The sequence below is a fragment of the Pongo pygmaeus genome, chromosome 23, assembly GCF_028885625.2.
Source record: "Pongo pygmaeus isolate AG05252 chromosome 23, NHGRI_mPonPyg2-v2.0_pri, whole genome shotgun sequence".
NCBI lineage: Eukaryota > Metazoa > Chordata > Mammalia > Primates > Hominidae > Pongo > Pongo pygmaeus.
This window is the reverse complement of record NC_085931.1, coordinates 41,668,887-41,691,105: the sequence shown is the minus strand read 5'-3', so window position 1 is coordinate 41,691,105 and position 22,219 is coordinate 41,668,887. Positions and strand designations below refer to the sequence as shown.

Below are 22,219 nucleotides of genomic sequence, written 5' to 3'. Positions count from 1 at the left end.
GGGCTCATTTGTGGCTGCAGGTCTTCCACGGCAGGCAAGGTACCAAGACTCAAGGGCCTAATTAAAATGAAAACCCTCGTTCCTCAGGAGAGGTTATCTCATTTCTGAGAAGTCAAGTGTTTCTGACCGTCTTCTGAAGAAAAATGTAAGGTGGCTGCTGTGGGGGAAGGGAAACCCACCACTCAGTCACTGAAACCAGAGCTCACCCACAGGAGTCCCAACTTGCAGGATCCATCCCAGGCTCTCCAAAGGGCAGTGCCTGAGGCCACAGTGAATCGCCAACTCCAGCCTGCAAGGTCAGAGCACAGCCTGCCCCAGGGGCTTGTCTCTGGCCTGATTCTCTGGCTTGCAGCTGCCTGATGGCCCCTGTACCCTTCTCTGCTGTCACCTGGACTAAGGCAGGCTACTGGCGTGGCACTGTGCACACCAAACATCTGGGGGCTGGAGAGAATGTTCCCTCTGTGTCTAGGCATTGAGGCCTGTGGACGAGCGCAGCCTCTGTCCTTTCCATGGAAGGAGAGCTGGCTCCAAGCCGCGGACAGCAGGGGAGATCACGAAGCAGCCAGGTCCTGCCTCTTGCCACAGCCTGAGCCCAAGCCCGAGCCCTTCCCACCTTCAAGCTCAGCCTCAGTTTCTATAGCTAATCCCGATTCAGGTGGAAGCTCTGGACCAGTGGTTTTCAAATCATCTGCGGTGGATGGATCTCATGTTGCAAACAGATATCCTTCACCAAAGACCACTGGCCACAGAACAAGAGAAGCAACCTAGGCTGACAAACGAAGCCAGCCTGGAGCCCACCTACTGGCACCCCCACTTGCAGGTGGCCCCTACAGAGAAGCACAGTAGCTCACACCAGCCCAAGGCTCTGGAACCACATGGAAGCCTTGGGCTGCTGGTGCCACTGTGTTCAGGTGTGCCATACATGGACAGGGGCCACCACTGTGCTGCCAAAAGCCAGCCTCCACTGGACTCAGCCCTTCCTGTGCTCATCAGGCCCTCCCCAGCACCCCAGGTTGCCCCTCTGGAGCCTCTGGAAGCTTCTAGGATTCCTGCCTGTGCCTTCAGCAACTTGCCTTGTCTTCCAAGGTTTCTCTTCCACAATCTATGGTTGTCATGCCTGCCTGTCAGCCTGGCCTTCCCTCCAGAGGAGGGTCTGAGCCCACCATGGTTCCTTGGCCTGGGCTAGACACAGGTGAGGGGGCAGCCTCAGTGGACACGGAGCCCAAACGACTTTTGCCTGCCCTCCTGCCGATGGCAGGGAGAGGACTAGAGGTGGTAATGGAAGGCTTCTTGGAAGAGACCAAGTCTCAGGAAGACCCAGCAACGGGGACAGGATATAAGGCTTCCTCGCTATATACACTTTGGTGGCCCCTCAGGCATGATCTTGCCCTGCTTTGACTTGGGAGGCTGAGGCAGGAGAATCGCTTGAACCTGGAAGGTGGCAAGTTGCAATGAGCCGAGATGACTCAAGCAGCCGCAATGACCATGCTGGATTGGGCCAGGGCAGGGAACCTGCTCTGAGCTATGCCAGAGGCTCTTACCTAAGAATTTGAAGCTGGAGGCAGAGATGGCCACCACAAGGCCAGGCAAGAGCCAGGGCAGGCCAGGCCCACCTACAGAACGAAATTATGGAGGAACAAAGAAACCAGGCTACAGAGGGAAAGGACACAGAGGGGACACCAGGAGAGAACCAGAAATGGGGGTGTCAGAGAGAGCAGCTGTGGACACACCTCTCCCCTTGGATGCTCCACTTCCTGCACCCTGAGCACAGGCCCCACTTGTGTTTCAGCCAGTCTCAGCGGGGTTTTGTTCCCTGCCACCAGTTGACCCTGGATAGAAAACCATGAAAAAATAATTTTTAAAAAACTAATTAGTAAAACAGATCCTTGTATGTATTAGTCTATTCTCATCTTGCTAATAAGGAGACACCTGAGACTGGGTAATTTATAAAGGCAAGAGGTTTAATGGACTCACAGTTCCACATGGCTGGGGAGGCCTCACAATCATGGTGGAAGGCAGCCAGCCCGGTGTCTCATGCCAGTAATCCCAGCACTTTGGGAGGCCGAGATGGGCAGATCACTTGAGGTCAGGAGTTCGTCAGCCTGGCCAACATGGTGAACCCCGTCTCTACTAAAAATACAAAAATTAGCCAGGCATGGTGGCACACACCTGTAATCCCAGCTACTCGGGAGGCTGAGGCATGAGAATTGCTTGAACCTGGGAGGCGGAGGTTGCAGTGAGCTGAGATTGTACCACTGCACTCCAGCCTGGGCGACAGAGCGAGACTCCATCTCAAAAAAACAAATCATGGGGGAAAGTGAATGAGGAACAAATTCACATCGTACATGGCAGCAGGCAAGAGAGCATGTGCAGGGGAACTCCCCTTCATAAACCATCAGATCTTGTGAGACTTATTCACTACCATGAGAACAGTATGGGGGAAACCACCCCATGATTCAATTATCTCCACCTGGCCCCACCATTGACACATGGCAATTATTACAAGTCAAGGTGAGATTTGGGTGAGATACAGCCAAACCATATCACTGTCTATGGAGGTGTATCCAGTGTGGGTAGAAGATATCCCACATGCATGAGACCATCACACACAGATCTGTTGTCAAGTAAGGACCTGAGCTGAAGAGCCTGGAATGGTAGTGATGACGACTGGCATTTGGAAGCTGTTCCACGTGCTTCCCTCTCACCTAGACTTGTTTTGTATTATTTAATTTAATTTAACATCTTTTTGTTTTTGAGATAGAGTCCCTCTCTGTTTCCCAGGCTGGAATGCAGTGGTGCAATCTCCGCTCACTGCAACCTCTGCCTCCCGGGTTCAAGTGATTCTCCTGCCTCAGCCTCCCGAGTAGCTGGGACTACAGGTGCGTGCCACCATACCCAGCTAATTTTTATATTTTTAGTAGAGACCGGGTTTTGCCATGTTGGCTAGGCTGGTCTCTAACTCCTGACCTCAGGTGATCTGCTCTTCTTAGCCTCCGAAAGTGCTGGGAATACAGGTGTGAGCCACTGTGCCCAGCCTAATTTAAAAAATATTATTGTTGTTGTTATTTACCCTCACAACCATCTCTTTATGCAGACATTATTTGTCCCTGTGATGGGCAAAGAAATTGGAGCTTAGAGAGGGAGACGGCCTTGTCCAAAGTTCACACAGCGACTCAAGAGCAACATCAGGATCCCAAATTTTGTGTCCCTTTTATTAAGCCATACTTGTTCATACCACCAGGCATGGTACTGTGATTCAGCAAACTGACCGAGGAGCTCCCTCAGAGCCCAGCCTTCTAGTTCCGTAGCCCAGAATACTCAGCCTCAACCTTTCCATGACCATCTCCAGTCAAAGCTCAAACTGGCAAAGTGAAATGCAGGGGGTACCCCAGGGAAATGTCACAGTCCTGCCAGCCTCAGGCTTAGGTCAGGCATCCGGTCTGGACCCTGGGGCCCTCCACCTCTGGAATTAGTGACATCCTGAGTTGACAGCCTTGCCTGCATCAGAGTCCGGTGCTCATGCCTACAGATCCACGTGAAGGTTAACACCTAAACGGCAACAAAGAATAAACTCCAATCTGATAATTACAAAGGAAAGTGCTATTATGCCCTCTAGTTACAAAGGAAACAATTAACAATCAAGATAATTGCCCTGGCAGGAGAATGATGCTTAAACTACCTTAATGGCAACAATGCTCTTGGTTTTTTTGTTGTTGTTGTTGTTGTTTGTTTGTTTTTTTTTTGAGATGGAGTTTCTCACTCTTGTCCCCCAGGCTGCAGTGCAATGGTGCGATCTTGGCTCACTGCAACCTCGGCCTCCCGGGTTCAAGCAATTCTCCTGCCTCAGCCTCCCGAGTAGCTGGGACTACAGGCATATGCCACCATGCCCAGCTAACTTTTATATTTTTAGTAGAGACAGGGTTTCGCCATGTTGATCAGGCTGGTATCAAACTCCTGACCTCAAGTGATCTGCCCGCCTTGGCCTCCCAAAGTGCTAGGATTATAGGTATGAGCCACCATGCCCAGCCACAAGAATGTTTTAAACTACAGACAACCACTTTTGTTATGCTCTGACCTCTTCATAAGAACCCCCACCCCAGAGGCATATTCCATAACACCTACTTTTCTACTGAAATAAGGTGGCCACTTCTGGGCTGGCTCCTGGGCTTGAGTGGCAGGCTAAAGTCTCATGAGGAGGGGCTCAGGACAAACGCTGTCACCCCCAGGGTGAAAACCCAACTCAGTTTCTCTGAGAACTGAACATCAATCTCCTTTGAGCTCTGCACATGCATTCAAACTCAGGAGTGACCCATTTACCCTGGGCCTCTTTCAGTTAGCACTGATTTATACAGGTCTCTCGGGGTAAGCCGCAGCCATCTGTATGGGTCATAGGGTCACATCTAAAACCAAATTGTTCACACCTCCTAAAGAATAAGACCATCATTTTCCTATGCTGCTTTCTGGTGGCTCTTCCTTTTCCTAACGTGGATACCTGGGAACTGACTGTGCTCTCACTAGCAACTCCCCAACCCACGCCTCTCACCCTTTACCCTGCACGGCCCCTGATGAGGCCAAGGGTCAGAAGACACATCTTGCCAACGCCCAGCCCTCCTTCCTTGAGAAGGGCCCAGATCCTCTCCCAACTGAGAGCTGTTAACCTCTCTTTGGTTTCTCTGAGCTGAACAGAGCCCAGCTTGGCTGCTGGAAGCACATGTGCGGCCCCTTTCTCAGCCCTCTGCATTCCCTTTTCTACTTCCTGCAAACTCTCTAAGACAGGGAGAGGACTGGCTCCAAAATAAACTTCATTCCAACCCACTGTTAATTTGTTAGATATGATCATAGCACTTTGGTTATGTTAAAAAAAAAAAAAGGAATTCTGATTTTTTAAAGATACATCCAGACATGTTAACAAATGGGATGCTATGACCTCTGCAATGGGCTTCAAAATGATAGAGATGGAGGAAGAGGATGGAGGCATAGAGACAAGACTGGCCATGAGCTGGTAGCTGGTAACTGTGGCATCTGGGTGACAGGTATGTGACGATTCCTGAGAGTCTTCTGTTCACTTCTGTTTATTTTGTATAACAACATTTTTTTTTTTTTTTAAAGAGAGAGAAAGTCTCGCTCTGTTGCCCAGGCTGGAGTGCAGTGGTGTGACCTTAGCTCACTGAAACCTTTGCCTCCCAGGTTCAAGCAATTCTCCTGGCTCAGCCTCCAGAGTGCCTGGGATTTCAGGTGCGTGCCACAACGCCCAGCTAATTTTTTTTTTCTTTTTTTTTTCGTATTTTTAGTAGAGACGGGGTTTCACCGTGTTGGCCAGGCTGATAACAACAACAGTTAAAAAAAAAAAATTAAATCCCATCCCAGAGTTTTCTTGTAGCATCCTTAAGCCCAACTGTTCTGAGGTTTTTACCTGCACCTCTGTCAATCAACACGTTTACAGAGCAGCAACTATATCCAAGGTGCTGCCAAAGCTGCAAAGAGTGAGCCACTTGGCCCTGCCTGCAGAGAGCCCTTGGGATGCACCTCTGTCCTTGACCTGCAGAGTCCTGTCCTCTATTTTATCACAATCCCCCAAACCCTCATTTCCCAGACTGAGCACTGGTTTTTCTCTCTCCCAAAACCAAGATGGGCAGTCAGGTACTCCCCTTCCTGGCCATGTGGAAGAGACTGAGTCCAGCTTCCCGTCCCGGCGTCATGGAGGGGAAACATGGACTCCCTCACTCCTCCCTCAGTCTCACTGGATGAAATGGCTCAGGTGTGAGTCAGGGCAGAGAAGAGTTTGAAGGGAAGAGAGTCTGACCATCTACTTTTTGGAGGGTTTAGGTGAGGCCACTCCCTCCATTCTGCAACCCGAAGACCAAGACCCAAGGGCCAGGACACGTCCTGCTTTCCACCGGACCAAGAGCGTGGAGGGAGGCACTGGCACTACACAGGCTCCAGGCCTGAATGCCTGGACAGTGCCAAATGCAAAGGGCTCAAAACTTCAAGAGCACACAGGCAAGACGGCAACTAAAAACCCCACGAACTAGCCTAGATATGTTTATTTGTTCAAAAAGCTGTGTGGTATTATTGGGAAAGCCTAAATTCATAGCCAGTGAGGAAGGAATTTGCACCTTGAGCTGCTGAGCGATCAAGGAGCCATGGCTGCCCTGCCAGGTACCATTCAATGTTCATTCCAGGGCCACCAGAGAAGCAGAAACCAGTCCCTTCCATGAGCCATACCCTTCACCACTACCAGTTTTTTGTTTTTGTTTTTAGAGAAAGGGTCTTGCTCTGTCACCCAGGCATGATCATAGCTCACTGAAGCCTTGACCTCCTGGGCTCAAGTGATTCTCCCACCTCAGTCTCTCGAGTACATAGGACTATAGGTGTATGCTACCACACCCAGCTATTATTATTATTTTTTTGAAAGATGGGGTCTTGATATGTTGCCCAGGCTGCTCTCCACTCCTGGCCTCAAGCGATCCTCCCACTACAGCCTCCCAAAATGCTGGGATTACAGGCATGAACAGCCATGCCTGGCTCCACTATCAGTTTTAATGACCAATAATTCACGCTCATATTCCATTTTCTCAGTTCGGGTGAGAACCATGAAGAGAAAGTCTCTGATGAAGAAAGGGTACAGCACTCCTGATATAGACACAAGTGGTTTTCTTAGGTAGAGAGAGGGGCTGCACCTAGGCCTAGAAGGCAGGAGCCAAAAACTCAGATACAATGCACTTGATGAACAATAAGACCCTACACCATCACTTTTGTCTTCCTGGATCCAGCACATTAAATAAATATGTGGAGTAAAGCTGAATTAAACCCCCCTCCCAGAAAAACATGGAATTTGGAGATGGGGGAAGAGAGCTAGCAGCAATAAGCAATCCAGGGAGTCTGACAGAGCAGACTGTGCTTCTCAAAGTGAGAAGCTTGGAGGGCTGGCAGGAGCCCTGTGTAGAATGTTTATTATGAAAATGGGGGAAGGTAGGGAGTGGTTGCTCACGCCTGTAATTCCAGCAGTTTGGGAAGCGGAGGTGGGCAGATCACTTGAGGTCAGGAGTTCAAGACCAGCCTGGACAACATGGTGAAACCCCATCTCTACTAAAAATACAAAAATTAGCCAGGCATGGTGGCACATGCCTGTAATCCCAGCTACTCAAGAGGCTGAAGCAGGAGAATCATCTGAACCCGGGAGGTGGAGGTTGCAGTGAGGTGAGATCGCACCACTGCACTCCAGCCTGGGCAACAGCGCAAGACTCCATTTCAAAAATAAATAAATAAAAATAAAAAATAAAAATGGGGGCGGGCCAGGTGTCTCACACCTGTAATCCAGCACTTTGGGAGGCCGAGGCAGGAAAATTGCCTGAGCCCAGCAGTTTGAGACCAGCATGGGCAACATGGTGAGGCCCTGTCTCTATAAAAAAAATTAAATTAAATTAAAACAAATAAAATGGGGGTTCCTGGGTGCCATATGACCATCGGATCTGAATCTCAGTGGTCCTGCCCTAGGAATTTGCAGTTTTAACACGCTCCCCCAGGAAGACTTCATGTCCCTCAAAGTAAGAGAGAAGTTATTCAGAGTTTTCTTTTATTGTGTTGTTTAATCCATACCAGTCAAATTTTCACTCAGTGAGTTCATAAGAGAGCTCTTTATATTGTCTGGCCAGCTGGGAGGATGGGGCTTCTCTCCTCCTTGGGACTGAGGGGTCTGAGGGTCAATAGCTTGAATGCACCTATATTTTCCCTTTGTCCTAAGGAGAGCATAACCCTGTTCCCATCCATCTTCTTAGGGAGTGAGGGCAGAGGCAGTGGCCACTGAAGAACCTGGATCAGTATTTGCAGGCATTCTCCAAGCCCTAAGGAACGTCTCCCCCAACAAGTAAGAAACACTGTGCTTTGTGAAGTCATTCCTTCAAACGGGAAGAGAGGACTGTTAAGTGCACCAAGCCTACTTGCATCCCCAGGCACACAGGCAGCAGGGTTCCCGAGAGCTGTTTACAGAGCCAGAACAACACCACACTCCCTGGGAATTTATTTCCACCTCAGTGGGATCATGGCCAACAGGAACAGGAGGAAATTCTTCCAAGTCCTACCTTTTAGAGGATTTTCATTTTGGAGCAATAGGATGGCAGGCTGTCCAGGTATTCTTTAGGGCCAGCCTCTAGGGCCACCAGCCACCCAACCCCCTCCTCACCCCCGCCCGCCCCACTCAACGGCCTGCTCTAGTTGCTCTAAGGGCAGAGCCCGGGCTGCCTGGGATAATTCCAAGCGCTGGGCTGTGATATCAGAATAGAGTTATGACATCAATGGAGGGCAGGCGAGCAGAGGGGAGGCGAGAAGAGGGGAGCCCCTGAGGCGCTAGGCTAGGCCCCCAGAAGTGAAGGCCCAAGAGGGAGGTGGCCAGCTCTGTATTGGCTTCTTACAAACCTGAACATCAGAAAATGACTCACAGGTACTGAGAGATTTGTTGCAAGCCAGCCAACTTGCTGGTGCTTCCCTAGACATTGAGTTACAGAAAAGAAAGCGAACAAGCCATCTTCTAGCGCCCCCCTGTGTCAAGTAAAAGGATACGATCTCTTTTCTAACTTGGAGGTTTGCCTTTGGACCAGGGAGTTGGGTGCAGAGACCCCAAGTGGGCTGGGTGTCAAGGTCCCCCAGGATAGGGTTAAATGCTCGTAGATAAAATGCAGGATGCCCAGTTACATTTGAATTTCAGACACACAATAAATAAATTTTAGTATAAAGACTGCCCAAATATTGCATGACATTCTTATACTAAAATATTATTCATTTTGTATTTGAAGCTCAAATTAAACTGGGTGACCTGTGGGTTTTTTTTTTTTTTTTTCTGTCACTCTGTTGCCCAGGCTGGAGAGCAGTGGCTCAATCTCGGCTCACTGCAACCTCCACCTCCTGGGTTCAAGCGATTCTCCTGCCTCAGCTTCCCAAGTAGCTGGGATTAGAGGCATGCACCACCATGCCTGGATAATTTTTGTATTTTTAGTAGAAACAAGTTTCACCACGTTGGCCAGGCTGGTCTTGAACTTCTGACCTCAAGTGATCTGTCCACTCCAGCCTCCCAAAGTGTTGGGATTACAGGCAGAAAACACTGCACCCGGCCAACCTGTGTTTGTATATTTTGAATCTGCCAATCCCACTCAAGGAGTTTTTGAAAAAAAATACAAATACCCTCCGCACCCAAAAGTCATTCTCATTCTATTTTAGCAGGGCAGGGGGACTTCTTGGGAACCTGTATTATTTTAAAGCTGCGAAAGTGACTATCAAGAACTGCAGTTTACTTTAGTCGAGTGTTTGCCAAGCCGTGTGCCAAGATCTCTTCACACATTATCTAAGCTAATCCTCACAGCACCTCTAAGAGTTGGTTCTATCATGAAACCCATTTTACAAAGGAGAGAAATGATGCAAAAGACGGCAAGCAACTTGTCCAAGGTCACACAGTGGGTAAGTGTGGGAGCCACGATTTGAACCCAGGCAGGCTGGCTCCAGCATCTCTGCTTCCACTGACTTAGAAATCTTTGATTGAAGGGACCCTGGGAAGCACAGAATTGAAGCTTCTAGGGGACTGACAAGCGGAGACTCTGAGGCTCTAGGAAGCCCATGCTCAGACTAACTGCTACGCTACCATGCTTGAGGGGCCAAGCCAAGGAGCAAACACCTGGGAGCAAACATCTGGCCCAGGCAGGAGGCTGGCTCAGGGAAGGCTTTCCTGAATGGCCTCTCCCTGGAGGGTAAACAGACTTGAGGAAAATAGGGTGTGGGAAGGGGCTGGATACTAGGGAACAGACCTTGCCAACAAGAGGTATAGCATTCATGCTGGCTGGCAGCAAGATGGTGTGCCAGTGAAGACAGCAGAAGCTGGATGGGTCTAGAGCACAAGAGGAGCCAGAGAAGAGACATAAATCAAAATTGCATTTTTTTTTTTTGGAGATGGAGTCTTGCTCTGTTGCCCAGGCTGGAGTGCAGTGGTGCGATCTCGGGTCACCGCAAGCTCTGCCTCCTGGGTTCACACCATTCTCCTGCCTCAGCCTCCTGAGTAGCTGGGACTACAGGCGCCCGCCACCACGCCCGGCTAATTTTTTGTATTTTCAGTGGAAACGGGGTTTCACCGTGTTAGCCAGGATGTCTCGATCTCCTGACCTCGTGGTCCACCCGCCTCGGCCTCCCAAAGTGCTGGGATTACAGGTGTGAGCCAACGCGCCCGGCCCAAAATTGCATTTTATTTTTATTTTATTTTTTATTTTTTGAGATGGAGTCTCACTCTGTCACTCAGGCTGGAGTGCAGTAGTGTAATCTCGGTTCACTGCAACCTCTGCTTCCCAGGTTCAAATGATTCCCTCCTGACTCAGCCTCCAAATAGCTGAGACTACAGTTGCACACCACTATGCCTGCTAATATTTCTATTTTGGGTAGAGATGCAGTTTCGCCATATCGCCCAAGCTGGTCTCGAACCCCTGGGCTCAAGTGACCCACCCGCCTCGGCCTCCCAAACTGCTGGGATTACAGGTAAAAGTATTATAGTTGTATGGTTTACATTTTGAGTTAAATTTTGTATAAATAAGAAGTATAAATCAAGATTCATTTTATTGCATATGGATGTTCAATTGTTCCAATACTACTTGTTGAAAAGACTATCCTTTCTCAATTAAATTGTTTCTGCACCTCTGTCAAAAGCCATCTGACCATATTTGTGTGGGCCCATTTCTGGACTCTCTATTCTGTTCCATTAATGTATATGTCTATCTCATTAATCTATATAGTGTTTGCCAACATCACACTGTCTTGTTTCTTTGTGTTAAGTCTTAAAATTGAGTAATTACTCCACCTTTATTCTTATTTTTCAAAGTTGCTTTAGCTATTCTAATTTCTTTATCTTTTCATATAAATGTATAAGTTTGTCTATGCTGAGAAAATGTCCTGCTAGGATTTTTATTGGAATTGCATTCAAGCTACTGATCAGTCAAGGGAAAACTGACGTCTTTACTCTCTTGGCTCTTCTGATCCATGAGCATTGTATATCTCTCTATTTATTTTTGTCTTCTATTTCATCAGTATTTAACACTATTTACATATAGATACTATATTAGTTTTGTTATAATTATGTCTAAGTATTTCATGGGGTCATTGTAAGTGATTTTTTTAAATTTTTTGTTACCAATTGTCCATTGCTAATACACAGAAATATGACTGGCTTTTATGTACTGACCTTGTATCCTGTGACCTTGTTAAACTCACTTACTCTAAAAATATTTTTGTAGATTTCCTAGGATTTTTCTACACAGCCATCATGTTGCTTGCAAATAGGGATAGCTCTGTTTCTTTCTTCCCAATCTGAGTGCCTTTGACTTCTTTTTTCTTGCATTATAATACTGGCTAGTATTAGGATGAATACGAGCAGTGAGCATGGACATCCTTGACTTTACTGATCCTAGGCGGAAAGTAAAGCGTTCAGTCTTCTGTCACTACGTATGATGTCAGTTTCTTGAAGACGCCCTTAATCAGGTGGAGGAATTTCCTAGTTTGCTGAGAGTTTTTACCATGAATGATGTTAAATTTTGTCAAATGCCTTTTTCTGTATCAATTGATATTATAATGTAGTTTTTCTTAGATTGTTAATATTGTGATTCCATTTATATTGATTTTCTTTTTTCTTTTCTTTTTTTGAGACAGAGTCTTGCTCTGTTGCCCAGGCTGGGGTACAGTGGTGTGATCTCCACTCACTGCAACCTCCGCCCTGCCAGGGTTCAAGTGATTCTCCTGACTCAGCCTTCTAAGTAGCTGAGACTACAGGTGTGCACCACCATGCCTGGCTAATTTTTGTATTTTCAGTAGAGACAGGGTTTCACCATGTTGGCCAAGCTGCTCTTGGATTCCTGACTTCAAGTGATCTGCCTGCGTTTGCCTTCCAAAATGCTGGGATTACAGGTGTGAGCCACTGCCCCCAGCCCCATTTATTGATTTTCAAATATGGAACCTATCTTGCACCTATCTTGCACTCCTGGCATGAAATCCACTTGATCATGGTGTAATATTCTATTGTATTGCTGGTTTCAAATTGTTAATATTTTGTTGAAGATGTTTTCATCTATGCTCATGAGAAATATTGCTCTGAAGTTTTCTTTTCTTACACTATCTTTGTCCAGTTTGGTATCAGGGTATGCTGTCCTTATAAATGAGTTAGAAATTACTCACTCCTGGCCAGGCACAATGGCTCACTCCTGTAATCCCAGCACTTTGGGAGGCTGAGGCGAGCAGATCACTTGAGGTCAGGAGTTCGAGACCAGCCTGGGCAACAGCTCAAGACTCTGTCTCAAAAAAAAGAAAAAAAGAAAAAAGTCTGGGTGCAGTGGCTTATGCCTGTAATCCCAGCACTTTGGGAGGCCGAGGCGGGCGGATCACCTGAGGTCGGTAGTTCAAGATGACCCTGGCCAACATGGTGAAACCCTGTCTCTACTAAAAATACAAAAAAAATTAGCTGGGCATGGTGGCACATGCCTGTAATCCCAGCTACTAAGGAGACTGAGGGAGGAGAACTGCTTGAACCCGGGAGGCAGAGGTTGCAGTGAGCCAAGACTGCACCACTGCACACTCCAGCCTGGGCAACAGAGCGAGATTCTGTCTCAAAAAAAAAAAAAAGAAAAGAAAAATTAAAAAAGAAAAGAAATTACTCACTCCTCTTCTGTTTTCTGGAAGAGATTGTGTGGAAATAGTGTTATTCTTTTTTCAAATATTTGATAAAATTTACCTGTGAAATCAGGTAGGCCTGAAGACTTCTTTTTTGAAGTGTTTTAAACTACAAATGCAACTTCTTTAATAGTTATAGGATTATTCAGTTTATGGATTTGATCTTGGGCAAGTGTTAGAATTTGATTTTTGAAGATTGGTTCATTTCATCCAAGTTGTCAAATTTGTCAGCAGAGTTGTCTGTAGCATTCCTTTTATGTATTATTTATCTATTTTATGTTTTTGTAGTATTGTCCTTTTATGTTTGTTTGTGCTATTAATTGTTTATTTCATTCCTGATGTTGGTAATTTGATATTTTCATTTTAGCAGTCTATCAAATAAGTTGGGTTAAGGCCACACATAGTGACCAGCCTTCTCTGGGTGGTGGTTTCACTGTTTGTTCCATTTTCAAAGCCTTTGCAGTACTATTTGTTTTTGTTTTTGAGACAGAGTCTTGCTCTGGAGTGCAGTAGTGCAATCTCAGCTCACTGCAAGCTCTGCCTCCCAGGCTCAAGCGATTCTCCTGTCTCAGCCTCTCGAGTAGCTGGGATTACAGGTGTGCACTACCATGCCTGGCTAATTTTTGTATTTTTAGTAGAGATGGGGTTTCACCGTGTTGGCCAGGCTGGTCTCGAACTCCTGGCTTCAAGTGATCCACCTGCCTCGGCCTCCCAAAGTGCCAGGTTACACCGCGCCCGGCCCTTTGCAGTACTAGTTGGATCTGTTCCACGTGTGTGCCAGCCAGTGGCCACAGGGACGTGGGTATTTATGTAGCTTTAAGTTCAGTTCTCAAAATCTTTAGTATGCTGTTTAGGATCAGATCCATCCATGTGTGGCTTGGACGTGAAGCCAGGAGTTCATGAAAACAACGTTATGGGGTCACACTCCCAAGGTGTTCTCTCTCTGTGATCTCCTGTTTTTTTCTGGTTCTCTTGGGCTCTGTTTCAGTCCTCTGGCTGCCCACTTCCCACCACCGCACCTATATTGGGGGCTAAGTGGTAGGAAGAGTGAGAGAAAAATGCAACAGGGGTTCCCTCACTTCTTGGGACCAGAGCTCTTCCTACTGGTGTGGATGGATTCCTCTGAGTTTTTGGTACCTGCAGGCCTCTCATCGCCACTGCTATCACTGACAGGGGAACCTTTCCTCCTTGAGCCTGAACTAGAGGGCTTCTCCAGGAGTTTTCTCTGTCTGCTCACTTCTGGGTCTCTCCTGAGTCCACTCTAGAAGATACTGGAGGGAAAAAATTGTAACCTCACCACCTGTTCGGTGTTACCTCAGATTCCGGTCTTCTCCAGTCTGCTTGTGGCTACTTAATTTTCAGGGTGCTCAAATAGCTGCTCTGTGCATTGTGTCCACATTTTATTTTATTTTATTTTATTTTTGAGACAGAGTCTCGCTCTGTCACCCAAGCTGGAATGCAGTGGTGCCATCTCGGCTCATTGCAACCTCTTCCTCCCGGGATCAAATGATTATCACACCTCAGACTCCCCAGTAGCTGGAACTACAAGCGTGCACCACTACACCCGGCTAATTTTTGTATTTTTAGTAGAGACGGGCTTTCACCATGTTGGCCAGGCCGGTCTCAAACTCCTGGCCTCAAGTGATCGGCCTGCCTCAGGCTTCCAAAGTGCAGGGATTAGAGGCATGAGCCACTGTGTCTGGCCCTGTCCACGTTTCATAGCTGCAGAGTGAAACCTTCTCACTTAATCCTACCTGGAACTGCAACCGAGCGGAATTGAATTTTAAAAGACTCACTCGTGCTGTCCAGACTCTGGGAGGTGAGGTAGTGAAGCTGGGTTGGAGGCTAGGCAGATGGAGGGCAGTGGGCAGATGTGAAAGTGCTCAGGTCTGGCACTGACAGGCTCTGCTGACAAGCTGCACGTGAGGGATCAGGGAGGGCAGGACTCAAGGTGACACCCAGGTTCACTTCTTAGTTATCTGCCAGGTCTGGAAAGTGACCTGAGATCTTGGCTAGGACAGTTTCAAAGTAGCGAGTGGTGGGTCATATGCAGTGGGAAGAGGCCAGGAGAGAGGTTGAGGCTACAGGAGTGAGAAAACAGCAATAAGGCTGGGTGCAGTGGCTCACGCCTGTAATCCCAGCACTTTGGGAGGCTGAGGCGGGCAGACCACTTGAGGTCAGGAGTTTGAGACCAGCCTGGCCAACATGGTGGAACGCTGTCTCTACTAAAAACACAAAAATTAGCCAGGCATGGTGGTGCCCACCTGTATAACCAGCCACTTGGGAGACTGAGACAGGAGAATCACTTGAACCCGGGAGGCGGAGGTTGCAGTGAGCCGAGACCATGCCATTGTACTCCAGCTTGGGTGACAGAGAAAGACTCTGTCTCAAAAAAAAAAAAAAAAAAGAAAGAAAAAGAAAAAGAAAACAGTGATAAAACCAAGTCCCCCAGCAAGAGGGAGAAAATCACCCTTTGAAGCTGGCACTGCTTCAAAGGGGAGAAATGTCTCCATTGGAATCATTTGGGATTCACATGGCAGGGCGGATGCAGGGAGCGTGTAATGGCAGAGAGCTGAGGGGCTCAGCTGTGGATCTGGTTTTGTTCTATGCATGAGGAAGCAAGATCTTTTGCACCGTGGCAGGAGGCAGCAGTGAAAATACACAGAGTAGCAAAGACGTCTAGAGCCAATGGGAGATGGAAGAGAAAGGTGGTGGGGGACTCACACGAAGGGGACAGGTACTGATCAAGGCCAGCAGATATTCTGGGTTTGAGGAGTGTGGTCTGCATGGCTGGGAGGGTCACTGCAGAACGTGGCTGCATAGCATGTGTACGTGTGCTCAGCAAAGGGCCCTATTACCCCTGCCTGAAGGTAGAAGGTGCAGAACTGACAGGTCATCACCCAAAGACCAGCAATGTCATTTCTGTCAGCTGAGTGGCCACCACACTCCAGTGACTGCTGGGCAGTTTGTAGCATAATTTGATTTATCCCTCTTGACAACTCTAAGAGGTTTTTGTTTGTTTGTTTGTTTTATGGAGTCTCGCTCTGTCGTCCAAGCTGGAGTGCAGTGGCATGATCTCAGCTCACCGCAACCTCCACCTCCCGGGTTCAAACGATTCTTCTGCCTCAGCCTCTCAGGTAGCTGTGACTACAGGCATGCGCCACCATGCCCAGCTAATTTTTGTATTTTTACTAGAGACGGGGTTTCACCATATTGGTCAGGCTGGTCTCGAACTCCTGACCTCGTGATCCACCCACCTCAGTCTCCCGAAGTCAAAGTGCTGGGGTTACAGGCGTGAGCCACCGTGCCTGGCCCCTAAAAGGTCTTTATCATTACATTTACTTTGTGGGTGAAGAGACAGAGGCAGAGGGACCTAGCTTATAAGTGACACAGTCTGGATTCAGGCCCAACCTGTCTAGTGCCTGGGCTGCCGCATGGTTAGACAGAGGACAAACAGGTGTGAAGGAAGCCAGACAACCAGGAGAGAGAGGAAGAACTCACCCCAGCAGGGGTGAACCACAGGGCGAGGCCAAGCGAGAAACGAAAACAAAAATGCAACTGCCACCTGGAGGAGTCAGATCTGGAAGGGCACCGGAAGGGTAACTGCTGTGGTGGCCAGAAAAGGGCTTCTGACTTTAAGATTACTGAGCCAGAGCCCACAGGGAATGGAGGTGGCCATGTGGGGCAGAGGTGGACAGGGCCTAGTGAGGTCAGGCTGCGTGGGGACTGGTGCACCACGTTAAGGCACGGCTGAAGACGCGACGGCATGCCGACCAGGGAACGAGTCTCAGGGTTTGAGGACAAGCTCCATGGCCAAGGGACCTGGTGGACCTGAGGGCTGAGATGGGTGGGGTGCAATCTTAGCAGACACCAAGACACCAGGATTTGGAAGAATGAGTGGCATGGGGAGGGGAACACTGAAGAGGGGCATAATCGACCAGTCTCTATGCCAGGTTTGCCCCTCTTGGAGGGTGGGGGCTGCGTAGGTGAAAGTTCCTTCTCCTGGTTGGACTCTTCTCCCCAGAGGTCCCACATTCTGATGACCCCACGGGGACCTTATAAAGACAGGTGAGCAAGCCAGCCCTGGCTCACTCAACATGCCCTCAGAAGGGCCTCAATCCAGCCACCAGATGGCAGCTGGGAACAAGACAAAGCTTCCCGAAGTCAAAGGAGGCCTACACTTCAGAAGCTGCTTAAACAACCAATCACACAGTCCTGGGGTTGCCTGATTCCTCATCAGAACAGAAGAAAACTCCATGCCCTTCCTCATATGAATTTTTCTAATAAAGTATAAGAAAGGAATTGAGAATCTGATAATAAGGACTCTCTTGAAAGGCTGCTTGGTCCTGTGGTGAGCTCTGGTCTCTCTGGCAATATGGGGCCCTGTCCATCTCCAGCCCAGCAGGGAAGTCTCCTGATCTCTAGCCCAGGACATCATCTGAGGTCCCAGCCATCAGCTGCCCAGAACTCTGCACCCACTCTGCTCTAAGCGCCCCTGTGGGTATGGCATGCCCAGTGGGTGTAAAGCATGACTGTTTAGTGGCCACGGCCTACACAGCTGTAGATGTTGTCCGTCAGCAACTGAGAAGTGCCCACAGGAGGACACAAGTGAGCTGATCCTGGCTAGGGTGTTGGAGATGCATGGGCTGAAAGCTACGAGGTCAGGAAGATAGGGTCCTAGCAAGAAAGAGGAGAGGCTGCCCAGCAGAAAGAAGAAAGAAAAGGGGGTCTATACAGGAAGAAAGCAGAGGGGTCAAGGACGGGGAGTTTTTATGAGCTTGAAGACAGCTGTGGGGAAGATCAGGATGGGGACAGGAAAATGTAGTCAGCAGAAAGCTATATGGCAACGGGAGGCTTTGAGGTGGAGCAAGGGCAGCCCCAAGAGGCAATGACCAAAGCTCATCCAGAAGCCAGGGGGCTTGACAGGTCACCCCCTGCCCCAGCACAGCAGCAGGAGGTCCATGCAGAGGAGCTCCAGGTGGAGAAGTCAGACACACAGGGAGACCCCAACATGAGGCCGGCGGGGCAGGACAGCACAGCACACAGGCTTCCCTGAGGCCAAGGGAGAGCCCTCGGGGGTGACACAAAGGACATGGGGAAGGTAAGGCAGCTTGCTACAGAGCAGGGTGGGGTGTAAGCCAAGAGGCACAGGGAGAAGGTGAGGAGGTGCCTACTGCACCCCAGGTACAGCTCTTCTCTCCTCTGCATGGGCCAGCGTACCTGTGCTGCCCACATGAGTCTCTCCTCAGCCCCAAACAGTGAGCTCCTCAAAGGCCAGGTCCAAGCCTGTGCCTGTTCATCTCTGAGTTCCCTGCATCTGGCTCAGCCCCCAGGACACACAAGGACACCATTCAAAGTCTGCTGAGGGACATATGCATGCACTTTACTGCATAAGAAACATTTTGCCTTTCAGTGACCTTGCAGGATTGCATTGCTTTCTTTCACAGAACAGGAGCCTTCCAATGTCAACAATAAACAGGAACTATAAACAGAGGGAGTGTGCAGGGAAAACACATCTAGGGAGTTTCGGCGTCTTCTCACGCACTTGGAAAAGTCTGCCCAATTTTTGGCTGAAGTCCAGCCAAAAGATTCAAAGGAAAATCTATTTTTTCCCCAAGCAGCAGAAAGACTCAGAGTAATTCTCGCAAGTGCTGTGTGCCTCTGATTTCTTGGAGTTTGACCAATGTGACACAATATTTGGGCATAACAATTAAGAACAAATAAATTCCACACAGGGAACAATGTGTCATCCAGCCCCAAATACACAAGTGGAATGTGAGAGCTGCCACCAGGCAAAACGGAAGGAATACCAAACTGGCTGGAGAAAAGGCCACTGAATTCCAGGGCATTCTACAGGACATGCTTGCTTCACTGCTTTCAAATCCCTCTCATAACTTCAAATATGTGGAAAAAGTTTGTTTCCCCCTGAAGGGTTGCAGGCAAATATGCCCTTCTCCTGGGGATAAGTCCAATAGTAACTCTTTTCAGAGGGAGCCAAATAACCCATGTTCAAACCATCACATGCAAAATCCTTGGGAAAGCACATCATCCCGCTCTGTGGTGGCTGCTGACCAAAGACGGTTTGGCCTCCTGGGGTGGACAGGTGACTTCTACACTCTGGCCACTGAGCCTGTCCAGCCCCCCCATCCACCACCTTCCTGGCCAGATGGAGGTCCTAGTCCCAGATCTTGCCCAGGCCAATACCCTCAGCTTCAAGGGAAGGAGCACGGAGCTGTCTCCACCAAGTTATCTTGAACCTCCCCTGGTGACTCCCAGGCTGAGGGATGCTGCAGTCTGACTATGATGCTCAGGCCACAGAGGACACCCATGGTCCCTGAACACATCTACCCTTTTGCTCCAACCATTCCCATCACCTGGAGTCTTCTTCCCTGCCCTCCTCACCTCCATCTCCATATTCCAAAGCTTCTCAGGTCTTACCTCCCACCAGTAACATCTCACCCCCACACCCCACCTCCAGCCACCCCAAGACACTGAGGGCCTCCTACCTTACACTGTGCTAATCCATATGCAAGTCTCCCTTCCAAACACAGAGGGTCTTGGTTCTCACCTATGTGGGAGCTGCCACACCTTGCTCCTGAAGTTTGAGTTCATATAGGGCTGTAAACTGAAAAAAAATTTGAAGCCCCGCAACCACGTAAATGGGCTCCTCCTTTCAGCCAAGGGCATTCCAAAGTTAACCTAAAAAAAGTAGCTGGGGTCATGATGGGAAGTGGGGGTTGGACGTGCCTCTGTACCCTCCTCCCTTTGGAATTCAGGCACAGCTGCCTAGCATTAACATTAAAGCAGAGATCTTAAGACTTTTTGTAGTAATGACACCAAGTTCCAGCCTGACTCTAGTATAGTATCACATGACAAACAGCAGGCCTTAAAAGAGATCAAAGTATTTTACCTGAAAATACATTTCTTTGACATATTTTGAAATGGCCCTGCAAATCTGTCTCTTGGGAAAGTCTATGTTCTCTAGAGAATCTCTTTCCTTTTCCAGGTCATTTCCTTGATCCAGGAGAGAACTAAGAGTGTGGCACCTTTTTAAGTCTGGTGAGAATCATTTACAATCTATTCTCTCTGAAGCCTGCTACTTGGAGGCTTCATCTGCATAATAAGAACCCTGGGCCCGGCACGGTGGCTCACGCCTGTAATCCCAGCACTTTGGGAGGCCGAGGCGGGCGGATCACAAGGTCAGGAGATCGAGACCATCCTGGCTAACACCTCGTCTCTACTAAAAATACAAAAAATTAGCCGGCTGTGGTGGTGGGCGCCTGTAGTCCCAGCTACTCGGGAGGCTGAGGCAGGAGAATGGCGTGAACCCAGGAGGCAGAGCTTGCAGTGAGCCGAGATGGTGCCACTGGACTCCAGCCTGGGCGACAGAGGGAGACTCTGTCTCAAAAGAAAAAAAAAAAAAAAGAACCCTGGTCTCCAGGACCCCTTATCTTAACCCAGACGCTCCCTTGTATGGATTCCAGGTCTTTAGATACGCTCTTTAAACCAACTGCCATTTGGAAAATCTTTGAATCCACCTATGACCTGGAAACCTCACCCACCCCTCTGCACCCCTGTCCCGCCTTTCTGGACTGAACGAATGTACATCTTGCATTGATTGATGTCTTATGTCTGCCTAAAATGTATAAAAACAAGCTGTAGCCTGCTTGGGTACATGTCGTCAGGACCTCCTGAGACGGTGTCATGGGTAAGTCCTTAATTTTGGCAAAATAAACTTCTAAATTGATTGAAATTATCTCAGATACTTTTTTGGTTTATAGGACTATGCCATTTAAATGGCATTCATTCCCTCTGAAAGGTTAATGTACAAGAGCATATAAGGTGCAGAAGTCTACCAGGGATTTTTATTTTTATTTTTTGAGATGGAGTCTCACTCTGTCACCCAGGCTACAGTGCAGTGGCACAATCTCCGCTCACTGCAACCTCCACCTTCCTGTTTCAAGTGATTCTCCTTGCCTCAGCCTCCCAAGTAGCTGGGATTACAGCTGTGCACCACCATGCCAAGCTAATTTTTTTTTTTTTTTGAGATGGAGTCTCGCTCTGTTGCCCAGGCTGGAGTGCAGTGGTGCAATCTCGGCTCACTGTAATCTCTGCCTCCGGGTTCAAGTGATTCTCCTGCTTCAGCCTCCTGAGTAGCTGGGATTACAGGTGTGTGCTACCATGACCAGCTAATTTTTTTTTATTTTTGTAGAGACAGGGTTTCACCATGTTGCCCAGGCTGGTCTTGAACTCCTGACCTCAAGTGATCCACCCACCTCAGCCTCCCAAAGTGTTGGGATTACAGGCGTGAGCCACTGTGCCCAGCCTCCAGCTAATTTTTGTATTTTTAGTAGAGATAGGGTTTCCCCATGTTTGCCAGGCTAGTCTCAAACTCCTGACCTCAAGTGATCCACCCACCTTGGCCTCCCAGAGTGCTGGGATTACAGGCATGAGGCACCTCACCTGGCCAGGGATTATTTTTATATTATAAAAATTACATTGTGGCCTAGGTCGGAGGCAGTGGCTCACACCCATAATCCCAGCACTCTGGGAAGCCAAAGTGGGTGGATCACTTGAGGTTAGGAGCTCGAGACCAGCCTGGCAAACATAGGGAAACTCTATCTCTACTAAAATTACAAAAATTTGCCAGGTGTGGTGGCAGTGCCTGTACTACTCGGAGGCTACTCAGGAGGCTGAGGCAGGAGAATCGCTTGAACCCAGGAGGCGGAAGTTGCAGTGAGCCAAGATCATGCCAATGTACTCCAGCCTAGATGACAGAGTGAGACTCTGTCTCAAAAAAAAAAAAAAAAAAAGAAAAGAAAAGAAAAAATATGTGGCCTGGAAATAAGTATTCCTTCCTTCAGCTCATTTTAGGCAACTGGCAAGTTCGAGCCACAAATACAAAACTGGAAAACCCCAAAAGGTCAAATTTTAGGTGCACAGGCAGAGAATCACCACTGCAGTGAGCAGAGGTGGCTGGGTGCCGCTGAACAGCACTCCGCTCCAACACCTGGTCCTGGGCCCCAGGGAAGGCCCACAGCTGGGGAATGGCTGGCAGGGAAGGGCTACCGTCCCAGCTTGCAGACTCCTCTGTGACTGAGGCAGGTACTCTTTTGGGAAGTGTGAGCACACCTCCCCCAGGATGACCATGGCTTTCCCTCCTGCAGCTACAAGCAGCATGTCTTTGCCCCGAGCAGAAGGTGAATGTCTTTCCAGAGGTGAATCCCTCGGGGGCTGCTGCACCTCATTTTGGCGAAACACATGTTGTTGGACATAAGTTGTTTGGAGACAGTAAAAGCAGTTTTTTCCTTTCACCTCTCAAATGCCCTGGGCGCCTAATCTCCTGTGGGTGATTCTGACCCATCTCCTGCCACCGGCTGTGGGCGGATGATTTATGAGTGCTGGGTGTCAACGAAAAAAGTCAAACTCTGTAAAATATTTGAAGAGGGCTGGGCGCGGTGGCTCACGCCTGTGATCCCAGTACTTTGGGAGGCCGAGGCAGGAGGATCACCTCAGGTCAGGAGTTGGG

At 48.6% G+C, this 22,219-nt stretch overlaps 1 protein-coding gene and 2 long non-coding RNA genes across 9 annotated transcripts in view; 1 reads left to right on the top strand and 2 right to left on the bottom strand.

Moving 5' to 3' along the window:
- The window catches only part of LOC129023541 (uncharacterized), a 38,973-nt gene extending 30,752 nt beyond the window's left edge, over positions 1-8,221 (bottom strand). Inside the window, exons 1-2 of the long non-coding RNA XR_008496837.2 lie at positions 8,082-8,221; positions 1,731-1,829 (exon numbers count right to left, since the gene is read on the bottom strand). This is a non-coding gene — a long non-coding RNA (uncharacterized LOC129023541). The remainder of the gene's footprint in view (positions 1-1,730; positions 1,830-8,081) is intronic.
- OSBP2 (oxysterol binding protein 2) overlaps positions 1-22,219 on the bottom strand; it is a 215,827-nt gene that overhangs the window by 132,061 nt on the left and 61,547 nt on the right. The gene's annotated exons all lie outside the window — the stretch shown is intronic.
- On the top strand, positions 8,312-16,992 carry LOC129023540 (uncharacterized). The gene is made up of 4 exons (XR_008496835.2): positions 8,312-8,440; positions 9,214-9,450; positions 10,420-10,512; positions 16,715-16,992. It is a non-coding gene; the product is annotated as an uncharacterized LOC129023540 (long non-coding RNA).